Source organism: Alexandromys fortis, unplaced genomic scaffold (assembly GCF_014885135.2).
Source record: "Alexandromys fortis isolate MF-2015 unplaced genomic scaffold, M_Fortis_MF-2015_v1.1 scaffold_308, whole genome shotgun sequence".
In the NCBI taxonomy this organism is placed as follows: domain Eukaryota; kingdom Metazoa; phylum Chordata; class Mammalia; order Rodentia; family Cricetidae; genus Alexandromys; species Alexandromys fortis.
In genome coordinates, this window is record NW_026068180.1 from 418,795 (window position 1) to 425,562 (window position 6,768).

At 45.0% G+C, this 6,768-nt stretch overlaps 2 protein-coding genes across 3 annotated transcripts in view; one reads left to right on the forward strand and one right to left on the reverse strand.

Annotated features, from left to right (window-relative positions):
* Positions 1-3,847, reverse strand: part of Parp4 (poly(ADP-ribose) polymerase family member 4) — a 97,791-nt gene extending 93,944 nt beyond the window's left edge. Inside the window, exon 1 of the mRNA XM_050129099.1 lies at positions 3,738-3,847. The gene's annotated coding sequence lies outside the window, so the exon portion shown is untranslated. The remainder of the gene's footprint in view (positions 1-3,737) is intronic.
* Positions 3,848-3,949: 102 nt separating this feature from the next.
* Positions 3,950-6,768, forward strand: part of Cenpj (centromere protein J) — a 48,083-nt gene continuing 45,264 nt past the window's right edge. For both annotated transcript variants that reach the window (XM_050129115.1, XM_050129116.1), the window contains exon 1: positions 3,950-4,129. The gene's annotated coding sequence lies outside the window, so the exon portion shown is untranslated. The remainder of the gene's footprint in view (positions 4,130-6,768) is intronic.

Sequence of the window (6,768 nt, forward strand, 5' to 3'; positions counted from 1 at the left end):
GGGAGGGAGGGAAGTTAAGAAATTAGAGATGGAAACAGCATGTTACAATATCTTGGAATAAAATGCAGAGTATCTTTGGGAATCCTATAACTTGCATTACAAAATAAAAAATGAACAAACAACAAAACAAAAACCCTAGAAAATCTGGAGGAAATGAATAATTCCTACAAATACATGACCTACCAAAATTAAGTCAAGAAGACACAGACAACTTAAGCAGCTGCTACAGGTACCTAAGTTGGGATAGTAATAAATGTGCCCACAAATTGGCACACGGTACGGGACGGCTCACTGCCACAGTCTCCCATACTGTTAAGAGGAAGCCAACACCAGAACTCTTCAAACTGCTCCTCAAAGCAGAAAGGGGAAGGAACACTACCACGTATCAAACCAGCACCTGACATCAAACTAGACAGGACACAACAACAGCAAAAAGAAAACTACACACCAAATTCTCCGACAACTACAAAATTCCTTAAAAATATTGTAAATCGATTTCGAGAACACATTAATAAGATCACACACTGTAAAAGTTAGTTTCATCTCAGGGATGTAAGCCTGGTTCAACATATCCACACCTATAAAAGTAATACAACGGACAAAAAGATTTCGTGACAAAAATCACATGAGCACATCTATCAATGCATTAAAGGCCTTTCACAAAGTCCAACATCCCTTCATGACAAACCCCTTGAGAAAGCAGAAACAGAAGGGATGAACCTCAACATAGTAAGAGTTAAATATGACATTTCACTAAATGGGGAATTTCATCTAAAATTAGAAAGGAGACGAGGGTAACCACTCTCCACTCTTCAACACAGTGCTAGAAGTCTTACTGGACTAGTGAGACGAGAGAGAAATGAAAGACACACACACACACACACACACACACACACACACACGGAACAAAAGAGGCAATTCATCCCTATTTCCACATGACGTGACGCCATCTTCAAAAGATCCTAAGGACTCCACCAGAAACTTTGCACTGTTGATTTTTATCGCATTTTTTTTGTTTACTTTAGGTATTTGTTGTTCATTGTTGTAGCTTTGGCTAGCCTAGAACTTGCCATGTAGACCAGGCTGGGCTTGAACTCAGAGATCTAGCTGTCTACCTCTACTGCCCAAGTCCTAGGATTAAAGGCATGCACCACCACTCTTACTGGGCTGGTTTAGTGTTAAACTAGGGTCTCGTTGTACTGGCTATAGAACTCAGTGTGAAGCCCAGGCCTCAAACTCACAGTGATCCTCCTGTTTCAGCCCTCAGAGTGCTGGGATTACAAGTGTGTGATTCCATGCCTGGCTTCTACCAGAAAGTCCTTAGACCTGGTAAGACTCTTAGAAAAGTGGCAGGAAACAAAACCAACAAAGATAGGCATCCTTATTATGAACCAATAACAAACTTGTCAAAACAACTCTAAGGGGGGGGAGGAGGGAAAGGTCACTTCTAAAAATCAAATTAGAAGCTGGGCAGTGGTGGCACATGCCTTTAATCCCAGTACTGGGGAGGCAGAGGCAGGCGAATCTCTGTGAGATCGAGGCCAGCCCAGCCTGGTCTACAAGAGCTAGTTCCAGGACAGGCTCCAAAGCGTGTCTCGAAAAACAAACAAAAAATCAAATTAGAAATAAATCCAATAAAAGAGGTGAAATACCTCTATGAGGAACACTTTAAAGCACAATCGGAAGAAGAAGCTAGAAGGAAAGCCTCCCATGTGCTGACAGAATATTATAAAAATGGCTGTATTATTGAAAATGATCTGCAGATTCAAAGCAATCAAAATCCCAAAGATATTTTTCAAAGAAGAAAAAAAATCCTAAAATTCACGAGGGCACACAAAAGACCCCCAATAGTCAGAGTGATCCTTAGCAGAAAGAAGGATGCTCTCATCTCAGGTATACTGCAGAGCCATAGTAACCAAAACCCTATGGTACTGACATAAAAACATGGATGCCATAGAATAGAAGCTCTAGTGAGCCCACACAGCTACAGAGACCTAACTTCTGATAAAAGTTTAAAGACCACACAGCGAAGAAAGGCTGCCTCTCTAGTAAACGGTAGCGGGTAGTCTTCCTTTCTGGAAGTCCTAAGGCTGACCCATCAAGAACTGTCTTCCTATCGGCTACCCTGCCATCGGTCCCAAAATTGATCATATCTTACTTTTCTTTCATTGGCTGTTCTCCACCCTTGTCATCATTTCTACATAGAAGCTAATTCTATGTAGGAGCTATGCTTTATTTATATGCCTAGCTAGAATCCAGACCACTTTAGAACACTCACGCATAAAGCCCTGAGTTATAGAAAAACCTTCTGACACTGTTAGCATGGCCAGACTAAACGGTGCCAACATCGTACTGGAATGGGAAACAGACGTTCTGGATGTATCTCCTTGGCACACAGCATTAAACTGTATACCTAAAAAGTACTTCCGGAATAAGTATGGAGTCAAATGCGATGAAAACTTCTGCAGCACGCTCTTACTCGGGACGTCTTTCCCCTTCAAACACCATGGTTAGTTTGCTACTATCAATGTTTTGTCATTTACAGTCCAGAAGCCATAGAAGGATCCACTCCATCCCCTAATGAATCATTTGGAATTCCAGCAAGAACTATTTTTATTGACTTGAATGTCTCATAACGGGGCCTTAAATAGGATTCCTGCAAGAAATACCACGCTGGGAAATAAGTCATAAAGTTCATAAGCAAAAGGAACCTGAAGAGGAAGAGTTCATTTCATCTCACAGTTTACAGTCCACCACAAAAGGAAGTCAGGGCATGAACTCCGGACAGAAACCTGAAGGCCAGTGGTTCTCAATCTGTGGGTCACGACCCCAGGGTCAAAGGACCCTTTCACAGGGGCATAACACCACTGGAAAACAGATATTTACATTACGAGCCATAACAGTAGCAAGGTTACAGTTATGAAGTAGCAACGAAAATAATTTTATAGCTGGGGGTCACCACAAGAAGAGGTGGGCAGCATTAGGAAGATGAGAACCACTTTTGGAGGCAGAGGCCAGGGAGGAACGCAGCATACTGGCTTGCTTTCTGGTTCTGCCCAACCTGGTTTTCTTACATAATGAGCTAGTCAGTTAGCAAGAAAACGCTCCTGCAGACTCGCCCCCGAGGCCAATCTGAGGGAGACCATTCCTCGAGGCAGTCTCAGTCTTCCTAGGTGCATCAGCTTCACCAGCAAGAATAGCCAGAACGCAGGAAGTACCAACCCAAGGGCAAACCTGCAGGGTGTATTTCTTCACCTCTTTTTCTTTTAAATAAATTGTAACTTTGACACAGACAAGGCCCAGACAGATAAGAACTTCTCTATCCCCGGTCTTGGTTACAAGTGTAAATTAACCCACCTACCCCTTTCATTTATTTTTATTTTTTTGTCTTAATAGGACCCAGAGCTAAGTTTTACAGTCAGCTCTGGCTAAATTTCAACTCCAGATTTCAACAAGCTCATTTCTTCCGCTACCCTGCTTCCTACATATGCCGCAGTATTCACCAAACTATTGTACTTTTGCATGAGTTTCCTTGGAAATCTAACTTTCAGAGAGTAGCGTTCTGGGGCGGTTCTTCGGGGGCGTTTGGCCACACAGAACAAGGTTGACCTCCCGGGTGCACCCGGCCTAGGGCCGCGACCCCTGAGCAAGGCGTCAGCCGAGGTCACGACAGCCACCCAGCTAGTACTACCCGGACCCTCAGAACGACCAGACGGCCTCCTGGGGCACCCACGCACCTGCTTGGCGATCCCGGTGGACGTCCTCGGCTCCGGACGGTCGGCTCCTGGGTCCCCCGCAGCCAGCGTTCCAGCCGCGGTGCTTCCGCTCGGGTGCAGCGGGGCGGGGCGGGGCGCAGCGGGGCGGGGCCGTGGCTGCGTCTCCAGAATCCCGGGCCTGCGCCGTCGCCAGCGCCCCTTAGCGCCTAGCGGAGTGTCTCGACACCGTCCCCGCTGGCCGGCTGCTTTCCAGATCAACCTAGCCTTCAGGACTTTCGGTTTCGTCTCTGAGACTGTAAATTGCCAGTAGGGGTAAATCCAAATTTTGAATCTGGGAGACGTAATGTTTGGAGACTTTGACAGAGAAGTAACTGTGGATGGGTGCTAGGTAAAGTACTGGAATCTCAGGACAGGTAAGAAACAAGTTTCCCAAATGTTTGGGATCAAACCGAAGTTAGGGCTGAAGAGATAGCTCGTGGGTAGAGTACTTGACTAACTCTCGGGGGACGCCTGAATTCGAGTTTCAGCATCATCAGTGGAACAAAAGGAAAACTTCCTGAGTTTGAAGCGCACAATAGATCCGCCTCTAACCGGGGACTCGAGGGCTAGGGCTATACCGGTCAGCTGGCTGATAGTCTCACATGCGAGGGTCCTGGGTGCTGGGTTCAGAAATGTACCGAGTGGGGACTAATTTGGAAATAATTTGATTCCTCAGAATAAGATGACCGAAATGAGAAAGGTCTAGAACAGAGAAGTGAAGGAACGGGGCTGAGTGCTGGCGCCACGATTTATTGCTGGCGAGTTGTAGACAAGGTACTTACTTCACCTGGGTGCAGGGTTCAAGTTTCATCATACAACCTATTTTATGAGGTTGTATCTGAATCACTCTATACGGGACGTAACTATTCGCTTCTATAATCCCAGCACTGGGGAAGCAGAGGCCGGAAGAATCTAAGCAGAGCCTGGCCAAACAGCTAGTTCCAGGCTGGGCCAGGCTGCAAAGGGAGACACTATTCTTTTTTTTTTTTTTTTTTAAGATACGGTCTTACTGTGTAGCCCTGGCTGGCCTGGAACTCACTGTGTAGACCAGCCTGGCCTCTACCTCACAATGAAATGATCCACCTCCTGCCTCTGGAGTTACTACGCCAAACAGGGAGACCCTATCTTTCAAAAAGAAATCAGCTTATGATTTAAAAGACAAATGGAAATGTGTAACACAATCCTTACAAAGCTCATCAACAGGCACACGGTGTGTAAAGGTATAATTTGTGACCGAACCCTGTAGGCGTGGAAAGATGGAGATGTACAATGAACATAGTTTTTTGTGTGTTTTCACATGAATCGATCATATTTTTATATAAAAAGACCAAGGCACCAGAAATATTCTATATTCAACAATTCTAGGTAAATTTATCATAATAAAAATCATAGAAAATACCATCTCTGAACCTCAATAAGATGAAACTGGAAACCTGGAACAGGGAAAATTGACGGCAGAAAATACATGGGAGTGAATGTTTCCACAAAGGACGTTAGGAATCATGCACACCAACACTGGCGAGACATAGTAAAAGTGTTCTAAAGGAAATTCACACTTGTGAAAGCCTGCATTTGTATACGTGTGTGTACGTGCGCACGCCCGCGTGCATGTGAGCACGGAGGCTCCCACAGCCAGAGGACAGCTTTGAGAGGTGGCTCTCACCTTCCACTGTGAATCCCGCAGGTTGAACTCAAGCCATCAGTCATGGGGAACAAGTGCTTTTACCTTGAGCTGAGCCACTTCGCAGGCCTGAATACTTACATTTAAACAAGAGAAGGCCAAACCGACAATCTGACTCCACACTCTAGGAACCAGGAAAAAAGGAAAATGAAACAAAACAAACAATAGGAAAAAAACAAAACAAACAAAACAAAAAGCCGCCTGGTGTCAAGGCTCTCGCCTGTAGTCCCAGAGTCTGGAAATGCTGAGGGAGGGCTGCTGTACTGCTATAAACGTGGGGCTATGGTGGACTACGTAGTAAGTTCTCGGCCAGTCTGGGTTACAAGGTAAGACCCTGCCTCAAGAAATATATATAATCAGAAAGTATAAAATGGTTTATCTAATTACTGTATAATGTAAAGCATCACAGATGTGTAATAGAACATTATATAAGGGTCTAGAGGCATGTGATGGCAATTTTACTGTTACCTTGGCACTCAAGAGGTCAAGGCTGGATGATTATAAGTTTGAGGCCAGCCTCGGCTAGCCTCAAATTTATTTAAAAATAAAATTAAAAAAATACCAAGCCAGGGGGCTGGAGAGATAGCTCAGCGGTTAAGAGCAGTGGCTGCCCTTCCAAAGGTCCTGAGTTCAATTCCCAGCAACCACATGGTGGCTCACAACCATCTATAATGAGATCTGGTGTTCTGGTATGCAAGCAGAATACATATATACACAATAAATATACATAAAAAAAATACCAAGCCGGGCGGTGGTGGCACATGGCTTTAACCTCAGCACTTGGGAGGCAGAGACAGGTGGAGCTCTGTGAGTTCGAGGCCAGCCTGGTCTATAAGAGTTAGTGCCAGGACAGGCTCCAAAGCTACACAGAGAAACCCTGTCTCGAAAAACAAACAACAACAACAACAAAAAATTATTTGGCTTACTGATAGAGCCCTACTTAGTTTGTAAAAAGTCCTGGTATGGATCTCTAGCACTAAAATTGAATGAAAAAAAAAGAGGGAAGATAGCTCAGGTTAGCACGGTCAGTAAAGTGCTCAACACATCAGCCGATCAGCAGAAGACCTGCATTCAATTCCCAGCATCCAGACAATAAAATAAAATGTCTGTGCACAGTAGCACATGCTTGTAGCCTCTGTGCAGGGCAGCCTCAGAAATAAAATTAAAAAGTGGGAAGCAGCCGGGCGATGGTGGCGCACGCCTTTAATCCCAGCACTCGGGAGGCAGAGGCAGGCGGATCTCTGTGAGTTGAGACTAGCCTGGTCTACAGAGCTAGTGCCAGGGCAGGCTCCAAAGCCACAGAGAAACCCTGTCTCGAAAAACCAAAAAAAA